Genomic DNA, 16,175 nt, shown 5'->3' with positions numbered 1-16,175 from the left:
CTTAGTTCATCATTTACGACACGACAATATAGAGTTACAAGAAGAGACTCAGTAAAAATATCAATTATTCTCTTTAAACGAGGTATGGCATCACAAATCACAGAGCAATCACCCTTGAAGTGTTTAGTGAGTTCAAAAAACACTAGACTATTTGTAATATAAATTGGCTATCAAATTAACACAGTGCAACTTAATTGGCTTTGTGTTAAAAAAAAATCAAAATCATCTAGGAAGGATTGATCCACCCCATCCCACAAATTATATGTGCTAATACCCTATATTCAACTAGGATATTGGATCGTGTTACAATACTCTTCTAGCTTTTCTACTTGACCAAGTTGACCTTTACATATGCATATAACTATGATGTGAAGCTTCTAACAATAATAGACACAACATAATCAACATCAGAAAAAACATTAGTATCTAAAATATTTAGATGTTCATTCTTCTTCTAAAGCAAAATTTAGCCGAAGACCCTTTTATATATTCAAGAAATTTTAACATTGCATCTACAATAACTAACTTAATGAACAATGCAAAGGATACATCTAGCAAAGCATCAATGAGATAGATGAGTTATTCCCATTAGTTTGTGAAAACAATAGTAGTATTCAAAGCCATTTTTTCTCACAACATACTTTGATTTTGTATTATTAAAGTCTCGACATGCTTACCTTCATGCATGTAGTCTTGTTGCAAGAAATATATTGCAAATTTCCTTGAAAGAGCATAATGGAAGATTGTTAGACCTAAGCATGATGTTTAAAAGAGAGAGAGAGAGAATTAAGAGTAATTACCAAAGGAATGGTCATGTGAGACAATATGTCATTCTGGATTACTTTTGAAATTGATAGACCTATGAAAATGACGAGGTTAGAGAGTAGATAGATGAAACTTCCTCATGCAAGAGACAAGGCTTTAGTTCCACTGCATAGTGTGAAGTGTAGAGAGATAAAAAATAAGATGGATGAAGTATCATAAACAAAAAAGGAAAAGGTATAAAACTTGATGGTTCAACAGCCTCCTCATTAGGGGGCAATCAGTCAAAAAACCCTAATCATAAAAATATCTGTTGCAATATTTAAATTGGGGATTAGATGGAAAATGCACATATATAGCATTCAACAAAAAAAATCCTATAATTATTATAAATATGAGCCTAAACCCTCTAATAACTCTCTCAATCAATCATCCCTATTATCAAGTCATGTTTTTCCTAACTAAAGGTGGAACCAAGCTATGATTTTTCTTCTCAAAATAGCTAGCAAGAACTACGATTCCCCAAGCCCAAAGGAGATATATGAAGGATATTTAAGAAGGATTAGAAGATATTGGATCACATTGACTCAGATTAGGTTTCGCAATTGAATATATCATGAATGATGAGAAGATGTAAATTGGATCTTTTTAAACATATAGAGAAATGTGATCCTTGATGAAGAATTTGCCTAAATTAAAATATGAATGAATGTTGTTGTTACTATAGAAAACCAAAAAGATAAAAGGCAACAGTTTTCATCTCATGAGAGAGGTGAAGAAAGAACAAAAAGGTAGAGAGCAGAAAGTGTGAAGCATCACCTCTGTGAGTTGGTAGTGCAACTGAGAAGAAAGGAAGATTGGACAGCTAGTTTGCAAAGAAGTGTGAAGAGATAAGAGGTTTTGTGACAGGAATAGGAATGAGAAAGTGTGAATGAGATTGCACTGTCAAATCGATCAGCCACATGACAGGCTCCTCCCAGCATATATAATCTAGAGCAATATCAGAGCAAGGAATATACCGATAAAGAAGCAACAGAGACCAACAGAAATCTATTGCAACCAACTCAATAACCAACTTGAAACTGGAAGCAACACAAGGAAAGTGATTACATATGTGCAAAGTAGAAAAAAGGGAACCATAAACCTAGGTATAAAACAAGACTCAACAACAATAAAGTTTCATAAACAATATCAATGTAAATGATAGAAAGCCACTAGGTAGACTGCCAAGATCAACTATCATGAATATCATACAACAACTGCATTGAATCAACAGTAAGAGCACTCGGCTAAAACACAACAAAATGACAAAGACTAAGAATTTCATATCTGCTAAAAATCTACAGGCTATCAGCATAAAAATTGTTAACCACCAACTATTGAGTTTAGCTGGATTCATCCACCAGGCTTCACCAATGTGCAGTTTAGAGTGGTGCCCACGTACACTCCAATATATGCACAACTACTGAACATAACTTGATCGTGATAAAAAATCAACAATATTATGAGCAAAGAAGCTATAAAAATGCAAAGAAGGTTAAAAATTTAAGTAGATAAAACAAGGTAAACTAAATTCTCCACAATATATAGTCCCTTGAGACTTGAAACATTTTATACAACAACTCTCACAATCACCCTCTTCACTAAATGTTGTGCCATTTTGCTTATTCCTGATCTCATTTCCTATTTAATCAAACCATAACCTCGACCAATCAATCATACATCATAATTCAATGTCCAATCTGAAATCCTTTTAGTTCCTCACAATTACTCATCACAGTCAATCATTTATTTGATTTAAATATTTATTCTCAGAAATTAATATTTGCATCATGATTTAAAATCTCATGCCATTCTAGGCGGCACGGACATAATTTATTGGTTCGCCTACCAACCGATACTGCACCGACACTGACATAACCTTGCAAGGCCCCATGGCTACGGAGACCTCACGTAAGGCCCACGGCTACAAGAAGGCATCGCACGAGATGTTGCCAAGTGGAGGCCTCACATTTGACCCCACTACGGCACGAAGGCCTCAAACAAGAACCAGCTACCGCGTGTAGGCCTCTTGCATGACCTCGCAATCACGTGAGACCCTACGGGAGCACGAGGCCTTAGAAGACATAGCGGTGGCCGCGTGGGACCGCAATGGCTGAGCCAGGCCATTGAGTTTCTTTTAAAAAATATTTTTTTAATAATTAATTATTCCCCTCTTAATTCTTTCTCCTTCCTCTCCATATTTTAATTTTTTTAATTCATTTCATCCTTAAACACAGGGAATTTTTTTTTTCATATTCCTTTCCTTTATAAATACATGGGGAAAAACTTTCCTCCTTAAATTAATTAACATAAATTCAATTCAATTTAATTTTAACCTATTGATCCTAATCATTAAGTCTAGACTTTAGACTTTTACATAATTTAAATTTTTAAAATATTAATTTCACAAATATTATAATAATATTTTTAAATTAATATATTTTATATTTAAAAAAGTATCGAAACCATATCGACATGGCACAATATGATCCCGAAATCATATCGTTCCGATCATAAATCGAAACTCTGATATATCTCAAAATTTTAAACCATGATTTACATAGTATCATAATACTTCAACTCAAAATAACACACATGATTTATTTTATCTAAAGCAATCTTACCGATAAAATCCCACCAAAATCATCCTAATTGTATCTTTGATTTCCTTCACAAACTCAATCACCTCTCACAATGAAAAACAAATTTATAAAATCATCATAGTATCATCAAATCTCAATTCATGATTGTCGAGGTTTTCATTTTCTACACCATCACACTAAAACAATCAAGCATATAGAGTTGGACCCACAACTAGGAAACAAATGTAAAGAGTCTACCTCGATTATTAAGACACTTCCCAACATGCCTTTACAAAACTAATTATCAAACCATTCACAACAAAAACCTATTTATAGGGACCTACCGCATGCCACTAACATTAGATTACAATAAAACCTACTGCACAGTTACAATAGAGAGTACTACTATGACTGCAATGATGTCTTATTGTTCACTAGAGATGGCTATTGGCCAATGACATTCCATGGGAGTGAAGACACAATGGAACAACAAGTGCAAGAGCGAAGAAGTTCGAGTGAAAGGGCATGAGGCAAAGGGAGAGGGGTTCATGGTATTGAGAGATTGAGAAGGGTTTATTAAACTAAATCCTATGCCTCTTGACTATTCAACTAAACCAACTCACTATGGTTTATCATGGTCCATCTTCAATTAAGCAAATAAATTATCAAATTAAGTTTCGTTCAATCTTGATCTTAAAGCGAAATCAAGATAACCCTCCACTTGGTCCAACCCACAAATAACATAAATAGACACAAATTAGAACAATATCAAACCTAATTGTCTTAAGATCAGCCTTTACAAGACTCGGTTCAGCTGCAATACTATTCAATTTGTCCTGATTCTTAACAATTACCTTAAAATAACTCTCAAATCCACAAATAAACCTCGATATCTAACAGTAAGGATTCAATTCTTCCAAAAGAATTTTCATGTAACTTAATTAGCATCATCATTATCAAGCCAACTTTAAAGTACGCTTCAAGAGATTAAACAATCTTTGCTCATTGTAAATCACAACCAACATGTCATTGCTTATCTTCACTTCACATATCTTAGACACATATTTGTATAGTTCTTTGTAGCCTTAAGTTGAAGAAAAAGAAAAGGAGGTTTTGAAAAGCATAAAACACACGATACAATAAAGGGAAAGATATGACTATTATAAATATGATAAATATCAAAATATAGAAGAAAACGAAAAGATTTTCTCCCTTTACTTTATGTATCAATTTCTCTAATCAATACCAACCAATATACTAATATGAGGCACAACAAATATAACATTTCAATTATAGCAACAGGAGGGAGTACTCATCAAATAAATAGATATAATATAATATAAGACAATATCCTCAAAATATTCAAAGAACCATCCAACGAGTAACTTTGCAACATTGTATTAAAGAACCCTACAAAAAAGATAAACTAAAAATAGATCAAAGACTTATCATGATGGCTAAAGGAGAATAAGTACTGAAATGGTCTTTTCAGCAAAAATAAATCAACGTAATTGAGACCTCTAAGTCTTTTTACAAAAGTTACCTTTCCTTGAATTAACGCTCAAGTCGCCAGGCCTGTCAAAATTAGATATATAAACACTAAAGTCTACAACCACTTATGTTACTTAAAGGATTTCAGAATGAATGCATTTGAAATCAATATTTGTGTACACTTTAAGAACTAAAAGTGAACAATGCCCTCCTAGAACCTAAGCCTACTCAAGTTCCCTCTTAATTTTTCTTGAGATTGTAACAATTTGCAAGCCAGCCCCACCTAGTGGGATAAGGCTTGGTGGTGATTGTTGTTGTTGTTGTTGTTGTAGTATTGTAACAATTTGCACTACACCAAAAAAGAAAAGCAAAATAGCTAAAGTATTGGGGTTACTTATAACTAAAAAAGGATATGTAATAAGCAGATATTAAAGGGATACTCTCAATAAGGGACATTAAACTTACATCACAAGCCACCCAACAAGCAAGGGTTGGACCCATCAGCTGCTCCAAGTACAAGAGAAAATCAATAACGTGTTAGGTAGTGTAAGATTCTGCTCTTTCAATAGAGACAGTCAATTGAATATCATAGCAGTAACATGGATCCAGCAAGTGTTAAAAGCATAATCTCCAACAAGAAATGTGTTAATATTGACAAGAATTTGGCAACAATTCAATGCCACATTTTGGAAACAAGTTATGATAGTTGTTAATGGAGAAGTGTTTTTGGATTTAGGAAGTTTATATCAGAAAAGAGTGATTTACCTTGCTTCTAGAAGCATATTGGAGACTTCCTGATAAATTGTCAAGGAGTGCATACGCCAACTCTCTTGGAAGAATCAGATTTCAAAGAAAACAAATGATGCACAAAAATAGACTTAAAAAATTATCTACCATTCAAGAGGCTCCATAGTAGGAACCACACATATCATGAAGACAGCCTATCAAATAAGATTAAGAATAAACCAATGAATTTGATTGAAATAGAAGGAAAAAATAATGTTTAAATTGGTAACTATCTTAAGAGCAAGTGATCATATGTCTAGGTTTTCATACAAGTCAAATACTTGTTGTAAACTACAAACATGAGTTCATACAAAACAGAAATAGTCCTTGTAAATTTGGATCGACTTCAAAGAAAAGTTCATTATCTCTTCATTTACATAGTATAATGTTTAAATTGGTAACTATCTTAAGAGCAAGTGATCATATGTCTAGGTTTTCATACAAGTCAAATACTTGTTGTAAACTACAAACATGAGTTCATACAAAACAGAAATAGTCCTTGTATTTGTATTTGAACGAAGACCCACAGGAATGGCCATCGACTTCAAAGAAAAGTTCATTATCTCTTCATTTACATAGTATTCATAAAGAATCATCATGTTGTTGATGATTATTACTTCCATTGATATTTTCTCTAATTGATAGTACATTATAATGATACTATATTTGTATATAGAAAATTTTATTACTCAAATATAATAGGTATTTATTAAAATTGACAATGGTTAAAGTAAAACCAAGAGTCAGGATCTACTAACCAAAAAGAAGTCAGATTTGATATGTTAGTGGTTTGGATCCATTGACAAAAAACTAGGGAGATATTTTAACAACATTTTAAAGAATAGTATATTGGACAGATATGTCAATGGTTTTAAGAATATTAATTAGATCCAATAATGCATTGTCTAGACCCAATTTGAGATTGATATCATTATTTTTTATCACAACACTGATATGGAAATTTATGTCATAGCTCCAATTTGCACATGAGTCATATCTGTTGATAATTGAATAGATTTTAAATTTTTATATCCCATTTATGAATTTAAATTTTCTCATTACATCTCATTTAGATGTATTCATATCTTTCATGTCGATTTATTTAACTATATCATGACGAAGATTATTTATAATGTTTGTTTATTTATCTTGTCAATTTATTTAAACACATTCAATTTTAAAATAGAGGAAAATGCTAATTTGTTGAGAGAAATTCAAATTAACTTTGTCACAAGTTATGTGGACTCATACTCACCATTACCAAATTCGCATACCATGATTTCAACCAAGACATGGATAATATTCTCACCCTATAATATCCTTTCGCCTGATAATAAACTTAGATGTTTTTTATTCAACGGAAATGACAGCTAAAAAAGAATAAGATAAAGTGAAAGAAAAAAAAGAGAAGCAAAGTACATCAATTTCTTACTCATTGAAACCCACCAAAAAAAAAGAATAATGAGAAATATTACTAAACAAAGTTAGTAAAACAATTATTGATTAAACTAGTTATGACAACCCATGCATAAAATATACCTGAACCAAAAAATACTAACTAAATTCATCATTTTTAACACTCCCTAAGTTGGATTATGAATATCCATAATTCCCAGCTTGCTCCATAAAAACATAAATGCAATCCTTCAAAATAACTTGGTAAATGGTAAATATATCAATAAGTTAACTATCATGAGAGCTGCACATTGTGTTGATTGTCTCAGCTATAACAACATCTTGAACAAAGCGACATCAAACATAAATGCAATCCTTCTAAATAACTTGGTAAATGGTAAATATATCAACAAATTGACTATCAAGAGAACTGCACATTGTGTTGATTGTCTCGGCTATAACAACATCTTGAACGAAGCGACATCAACTTCCAATGCAAATACTAACTTGATTATCACAATTGGATCTATGTCATCACACATGTTGTATGTCATAATTATTTATTCAACTTTTGCAATAGTGTGCACTACAAATAAGTTTTAGATTATCATTATGCCAGGTAATCTTGTTTATTTAGAGCAATGAAACCTAAAAAATGATAAGTATTCAACAAGTCTACATGAATTTTGAAAGTGCAATTAAGTCACTTGATTTTTGTACAATTAAGTCATGCAAGGATGGACCACCATAACTAAGTAGAAAATAGATATGAGATAAACTTGCATATAATCTTTTAAGAAATTTATACGTAATCAAAGTCGTTCAATATTTGTACTCGTCAATTAGAATCCTTCATCCATCAAAAAAAAAGAGTTGACACAAATAAGCCTTCAAACAAAATAAATATGAAAACAGTATATTATGATACTGAATTAAACAGTTTAGTTCTAAATGTACTGACTGCTAGAATCCCAGAAGCTTCTATCAGAAAATAATTAAATGAATACAATAAAAGATCAGACAAACCAATGGTTCGAACTCTGGATTAAAAGCACACAGTAGTTGTTGTATCCTTCTAACCTGATAACCATTGCTTGATCTGTAATCTTCCATTATCTGGAAAAGTTTGAGATATGACATGACCAAAAATCAAAGAGATAAATGTCAACAAATAAACAAAATCAAACATAAAATTCTACACCATCAATGTCACACCCCACTCAAGTTTGGTCCACCAAAAGGCAGACTTTGTGAGATGTGTCATCTGAAATAATGTGAGAGCAAACAAATTTAACTCATGGTTTAAAATCTTGACCTGTGCTAAGGTTTCGGTCTCGAACAAAAACCATACTGTTTTAGTACCGTATCGTACCATATCGATATGATTTTGATATTTTTTAAATATAAAATATATTAACTAAAAATAAAAAATTTAATCTAAATATTTAAAAAATAAAATAAAATAAAATTTTTTTATATATATATATATATATTAAATTAATAAGATAATTTTATTAAGATTTAATTAAGCCTATTTAATTGTCTCTATTATAAGTAGGAGTTGATTGAAATTATTAATATAAGTTATTTAATTAAAAGTCGTCACCTTGCCTGTTCTGCACCGCAAGCGACTGCAGGGCACACGCGATGCATTCGCCGCAGCAGCATGATTGTTGGTAAATAAAATAACACTAGCTAAAATCCTTGATTGGTTGTTTGCTAAACAAAGTGAATTGACAAAGGTTCTAAAACCCATGTAAAAAGAAAAGAATACAGTGAGTCATTTGGCTACTATAAATAATAGAACCAAATCTAAATAAGTCCATATTGATAGCAACATGAAAAAAAATCAATTTTCTAATGTGAATATAAAGATTAGAAATAAATTTGTTATAAGGAAGAAGTGAAGCAAAGAAAAACATGTAGGTGGTTAGACTTAGTTGGTTCGATAAAAAAATACTTGTATAACAAGTTAGAATTTAGGAGGTATACCATTATAGAAAACATCAATTATATACTTGAATTAGTAAATCAAGTGACTTTCTTCCTAGGACAAGTAGACAAAGTGATTCAGCAATTGGCGACCATCACATCAATCACATTATTGTACACTAGGAAGAGAACATGGTCGATACACTTGTTGGCAACTATATGATAACCTACATAGTTGTAGTACAGGAACTACTACAAGGATTGAGAAGACTGCAAAGGTGGTGGAATTAGGGCTCTCCCTCACTAGGTCAAGGAGATCACAAGGAGAATGATAGTGTGGATTACGGAGGATGGATTGTAAGATGGAGAAGATTGTGAAAAATCCCCTAAGGAGATCATTCGTGTGGACGATGGATTAGCAAGTGCAAGGAATTGCAGTATCATTATGGAAGTCGTTTTAAATTCTTGTGTGGGTGTGAAAAAACTCGATTGTGTCAACTCGATTTTAATCCATGGGATTAAATATAGCATTAGAAAATAGGAAAGTAGACCATATAAAGCCATAAGGGAAGGCCATTTAGAGAATATTGAGATTGACTTACTAAGTTAACAATCATCACAGGCATCATGCCACCTCTAGTCCCTCTATAATGCAGACTACTCAAACTAAAATGAGATGCACATAAAAACACATACTATTGATGCATATGCTTAAATACTTGATAGTGTTACTAACTTTAACATTTTAAATTACCCATAAATTAGAGCCATAGAAACACTTATTATCGGACATAAATTCTTGCTCCTTGCAACATAAGTCATGAGTTTATAGACCTATGGGGTGGTAAAAAGCTTGATTGGTTGTCATCCTTAAAGAAGTAAGTTGATGATAAGGTTATGAAAACCATGTGAAAACAAATCAGAACCAAATAAATTTTCATTATATTGATGTGGATATATAGATATAGAAATGGATTTGCTTACCCACATAATCCTATTTGTAAGAATCAGAGACAAGAAAAAGATAGATGATCTACCTTTATTGATGGTATGAAGAAATACATGTATGAAGTTAGAGCTTAGGGGTTACATTTGTTGTCAAAGTAAATGAGAAGACTTACTACTAAAACATATTTGTTGTGCATGCTCAATGTGTGTAAATCATGTATAGATTTTCGATCTTATTTAGCATACATTTACTGTATTATATAAGCACAATTGTGTTAACTTTTAACATTTGCATCCATTTTTATCTTTTTAATTTGAATGACTATTCTTTGTGTTTTATATTGACAGAACGTGAAAATCTTGGTGTTGGGGCATGTTTAGAGACGTAAAGCTAAAGGAACAAGATTGTAGCATGACTCAAATCCAGATCGTGGTAGCCACCACGACCGTGGACCATCCAAGAAATCACATAGCCCATGCAACATCAAGCAGGACAAGCAACACAATCCACAGCCAAGTCGTGGTAGCCACCACAATCGTAGACCTTACCGACCACAGAGACGAATCATCACAGAACAATCCACGGTCAACCTATCAAACATTCCATGACCATGGATCGTGAGGATTTTTTGATGGTGCCGCCCTATTTTTTTTAAGAAACTCTGTTAGGATTTTGAGGTCTATAAAAGAAAGCAACGGGTGGCAATTTAGGACATCTCGTGACAGAAGACCTAAGAGAGTGTTTCGAAGACATCCGAGGAATAGAGATTTCAAACATCGAAGAACATGTGAAGATCTTCTAGAGACATCGATGACATCTACAATCGAGTTCTTTCTGCATCTTAATCTTATTTTCCGATTATAGAATGCATTCTTTCATGTCAATAGTTTGTATCTCCATCGTTAATGGAGTAGTCTCATTATTCGAGGATTAGGAAGTAGCTTGATGATAAGTTGACGATTGATATTTGTGACTTTTCTCTTTCACTAATGATAAAATCTTTTCTTGATTCAGTTTTAACATGCTTAATTGTGAATATATAGCGTACGTTTGTGTAAAATTAGAAGCTAAGGGATGAATTGGGAGGTGAACTTTAATTTCAGACCTATAAAACTGAACTTGAGTCTTTGATTACAAAAGTAGTTCAAATTCTCTTGAGGATAATATTGATTGTAACATAGCATAAATGGTCTATCTTGATTCAATTACCATGAGAATAGGAGATGCTCTAGGATAGATATATTGTTGTATTTCGAAAGCAACATCGATTATCTTAGGACAAATCACCTTTAAGAATAATGTGACATGTAAGAGAGGGAATCATACCTATATTATGCAAATGAAATCCTATGATTGTCTTTAGAATTGATTTTCCCATCATTTTTCATTAAGTTCTCTTAGTTTTACTCAGCTTGCTTTAATTTCATAATTATTCCCTAATTTCAATTCGTCTAAATAGTCTACTTTGTATGTAAACTGGTAGTCAACAACGCGGTCTCAGACGATGATATTTATATTACTTGACAATGACTGTGCACTTGCGGTTAGCACACATCAATGCTCTGTCGCTGGAAAGTTCACCTTCCCTAATATGGCAATCATTCTCCTCCCACATATTTTCTAATTTCCAAGAGTGGCAAGTAAACCTTATGACATTCTAGCACCTTTGTGATCATTGGGAATTGATTATTGGGTGCTTGCAAAGAGAAGGTCAAATATTCATGGGAATCAATTCCTATGAATATTTGACCTTCTCTTTGCAAGCGCACAATAATGGATTAAGAAAAGTACAACATAAACATCTTTTAGAAAAAAAATGTATACTAGTTATTACATGTCTAATTGATTATCTAGAATCCATGAATCCCTATAGCATGGCGTTACCTTAGGAAGGATTCCCATGTAAAAGCCTTGGATCAACTGTTTAATTAAAAAAAAAAAATTTGTGCCAATAATTCTCATAGGAGGCAATGAAAGTCTTTTCCCTTTCGCAACATTTTTCTATTGAGGTAGGATAAAGATGATAGCGGTAGTAACAACATCGAGCAACAATGATAGTGTTGAGAACCAATAATCACAAGGAATATAAGGAAATTGTATCCAATGCAGTAAGAGAAAAGAACAAACTCAAATAGAGATGACAACACAAGAAACAGTAGGCTTCAATGTGGAAATTTTAAAACAAGAGGAAATAAACTAGAAAAAGGAACTAGCTACTATTTGTAGGTTAAAACAAAAGGAGGTTGCTTTTATTGAATAAATAAAGTTTAATCATAACAAAGACAACATTTTCCATGAAAAAGATGTTTGCAATTTGCAAGTATAAATTACCTAGTTTTGTCATAGTAGAGGGAACAAAATTTAAAGGACTAAGGAATGCTACAAGGGAAAAAGTAATTTTCTACCATAAATTTAGAGGACTAAGTAAATTTCTACACAAGATAACATTTGCCATGAACAAGCTTGTATAGAATCTTCAAAAATTGATGCTAGTAAATTCTAGTAAAATTTAAATGGTATAGATAGAGACTGATGATAGATGATAGAGTCATCTAAATATATAAAAATTAAGCAAACGATAAAAGTAGAACACTTCCTTGAATGTTGCAAATTAAATAGTTAAATGATTAATTAGTGTGGTAATTATATCCATAAAAGAGAAAAATAGATAAGATCATAAAGCTCAATTAAGAATGAAAACATCTATAAATAGTTAGAGAAACAAATGATTAATGGAAAAGGCAGAATTGTATTTTAACAAAGTATCTGCCCAAAATTAGCACCACGAATTTGAATATATAAAGTATCAAAGTCTTATTCCTTTAAAATTAGACACATCTTATGTGTCTCGTAAGGTAAAGGCATGAATCTAAAGAAATTTAGTATTAACACACACTATGCATTTGCCTTCATCAACAATTATTCATTTCCATTAAAAAGTAAACATCACAAAATAAATATTTGTCTATATTTCTCTTCAAAAAGTGCAAATACCAAATTTGTAAGTTTGCTTAACTAATTTAAAGTCATTTAGATGCAATAAATATTTTGAATAAATGATTTGCTTAAGTATCATGGACCATGAAATTTATCTTATATATTTAAGCACTATTAGAGGTTCATAAACTCTAAACTTTTTGCCATGTTCATCAACAATTATCCCCTTCAAATTAAACATAAAAGTTATCACTATTATCCACCAATATAAGTAGAAAAAAATAATATAAAATATTTATATCTTTATTAGAAGGCAATTGAATGCTCTAAATGTAAAAATAATGAATTTCTAAGTATCACAAATTTATTTATTAAATTGTATTATGTCTCACGAAAACTAAAGTGATGATTAATAACATCAACTCACAATTAGTATTCTTCCTGCAGAGTTACTTTATGAAGCTAGCACCCACTAAAACAAATAAGTGTACGTGGAAGGCACATGACAAATACATTCCTAAAACAATGAAGGTCCTATATGTTATGAAGTCTCCTTATTTATCAATCTTCTTCAATAATTGAACTTAGCTTGATGCTAATGTTTCTTTTTTTCCTACTAAAATAGGATTTCTACAAAACAACTTTTAGAGTAGCTTTACTTTCACTTCTACAAAAAGATCGGCAAACAAAGTAAAAAATTAAATATATAGATATATTTAAAAAGTTGATAAAGATAATGCTACTTGGTAAGCATTTCCTTGATGAGATGAACATAAAATTAAAAAAAATGTGAACTAAACTCTCTAGCTACAGAAAAAGTGCTTAAATTCTTATAAAGAAAATGTGTAACAAAATTTTGACAAATTTTGATATGAGAGACCATATTGTTGTCTAACTCTACTTCTAATTTCTCATATCAAAATTTAAGTAAATATATGGCCCCTTATAGGAAATTAGAAGCGGTGTTAGCCAACAATACCTTGTCTAAATTTGGACAACAATAGTATGCCTACTAACATGCCCAAAATGCTACTATAATTCTAAAATTTTTAGTCTATCAACCTCACAATAAACCATGGAGTTAAGAAGTGGTGATCATAGGGATTGAAGTCATAAAAGGAAATGTGGATGAACTCCTCAATGACTCACCAAAGGTCTCCTCAATGACTCACCAAAGAATGTCTTACAAGCTGCTTGATTTGAGTTGCTAAGTAACCCAAAGCCTCATTGCAATCTACTGAACAAGGAAAAAGAGGAAAAACAAGGTTTAGGGTAATGATAGAACACAAACTGTTAAGGATAGGGAATTTCCTATTGCTTACCAAATTGAAGGCATGAGTAGTGCCCCACAGCCAATTAAAAATGAGACATTAACCAAAATCTCAGCTGCAATGAGGAAAGGGAAAAAGATTTTGAGGCCTCATCAACGACTTGAGAGGAAGTTCATTACCTGTGAAAGATTCGCTATACACCAAAAAAGACAGTTGCAAGCTACTGTGTATGCAGCTTGCTACTCATGCTGCAACAATCAATTGTTAGACAAATTTATGCTACCTCTTCAACATGAAAAAGAAAAAAGAAAAAAGAAAAGGAATCAAGGCTTAAGATTTACCTATGATTTGAGAGTGGAAGGCCTCACTAGACATCAAAATTCACCACACTGACCATGTCAAGCATGAATGTTATTGCTTGAGCATACAACAAATCAATCAGACCAGAAGCAAACAACCTCTTGTGTTTTGCTTCTGGTACAAACAAAAGAGGAAGAGAAAAAGAAGGATGAAGCAACAATAAGGAGCAAAAGAATAGTTCAAATGTTAGTATAAGGGGAAAAAAAAGATTTGATCATTGTAAGCCAGATTCCTAGTATCAAATGCAATTGGCTAGTATCAGATGTGATTAGCACACTTCATGAGGTTGAAATAGTCATCATAAGTGGAAAATTGAGATCAAGAGGGCCGATAGACTCAAATGAAAGCAATATAGTTGTGTAAACATGAGATCATACACGATATCTTCATGAGATGGGCAATGCAATCGCAAACAACTTTATACCTATCCATCAAAAAAGAAAGAAATTTACAAAAAAAAGTGAATCAAAGCAAACAGCTAAATAGACACATTCCCCACTAGTACTCTAAACATTGAAGCAACTTTAGAAGTTTGGGCTCTTGGAGACTTATGCAGTGGTGGAAAATAGGATAAGGAACTTATTCATCTTTGTCAAATGATGATGCAACAACCTTGGAGGAATAAGAATCCACCTTGAGCTTGTTTATTTATCTCCCCCCCCCCCCCCCCCCCCCCCCCCCCCCCCCCCCCCCCCCCCAAAACAGATATCAAAAGTTTTCACTACATTATATGAACAAAGAAAAGGCGACATTTTGTTTAAACCTCCCTAATCAAAAGAGATGCTCCTTAAACAGCTATAGTATCTTCCAACAATCTGTATCTGATTATCAACACATGCTTTTTCTTCAGAAGGGTGAGACAATCCTTACCTATGATTGTAGCAAAATGTTTGAATTGTTAATAGAATATTATAGGCTTTAACCTCTTATAATGGATGGTCCGCCCTCTGTCACCATCCAAATACAAACTATCTCATGAAATGCAACGAAAGCAGGTCGGTATGAGATATTGTAATACATGATATACCCATAGCTTGAACCTTCCCACAGAATCATTGCTACACATTAGTTGTGACAACGCTATTACACTCATCAATAATACCAAATTTGGGCTTATGATAGATTTGTCTAGCCAGTCCAACTCAAAAGAAAACTTAAATTTGTTAATAATTTAGTAATTCCCTCATGAGTTAGTGGTTTAGTCTCCTAATTGTTGTCGATGGATAGATTAATTGGTCATGATGTGTTGCTGCAATTGTATATGGTCGTTGCAGGATAGAAAATCTCCTTGTTGCGATCCGCACTAATCCTTGTTTTACAATAAGACAAGATATAAGCAGTCGACGACCTCCATGTGAAATAATCTATCAACCAAAAAGTATGGCTGCAATTTCTTTCCCAGTAAAAACTGAACAGTATATATAGGATAAAGGATTACAAATAAATGGAAAAAAATCAAATTTGGCAAAGAAGAATTAGTATAGAAGTGGTACTAAGTAAACACAAATAAACATTATTTGCATATTTTATATTCTTCTTTTCAACAACTGAAACAAAGTTTTTGGTTTATTGCATTAATGAAACAATCATTTCTTTGGTCTATTGCATTAATGAAACAAGTTGCAAAAGTTAAATTATTATGCAAAAAATAAGTATTAGTGTGACATC

At 32.2% G+C, this 16,175-nt stretch overlaps 1 long non-coding RNA gene across 1 annotated transcript; it reads right to left on the bottom strand.

Moving 5' to 3' along the window:
• Positions 1-685: 685 nt before the first annotated feature.
• On the bottom strand, positions 686-5,978 carry LOC141818290 (uncharacterized). Its single transcript, XR_012600945.1, has 4 exons — positions 5,643-5,978; positions 5,343-5,381; positions 801-859; positions 686-721 (listed from the first exon to the last, which is right to left on the bottom strand). It is a non-coding gene; the product is annotated as an uncharacterized LOC141818290 (long non-coding RNA).
• Positions 5,979-16,175: the final 10,197 nt, after the last annotated feature.

Source organism: Curcuma longa, unplaced genomic scaffold, assembly GCF_044706935.1.
Source record: "Curcuma longa cultivar G26 ecotype Majalengka, Jawa Barat unplaced genomic scaffold, ITB_CL_G26_1.1 contig_24163, whole genome shotgun sequence".
Taxonomy (NCBI): Eukaryota; Viridiplantae; Streptophyta; class Magnoliopsida; order Zingiberales; family Zingiberaceae; genus Curcuma; species Curcuma longa.
Note: the sequence above shows the minus strand (reverse complement) of the source record. Positions and strands in the feature narration are given on the sequence as shown.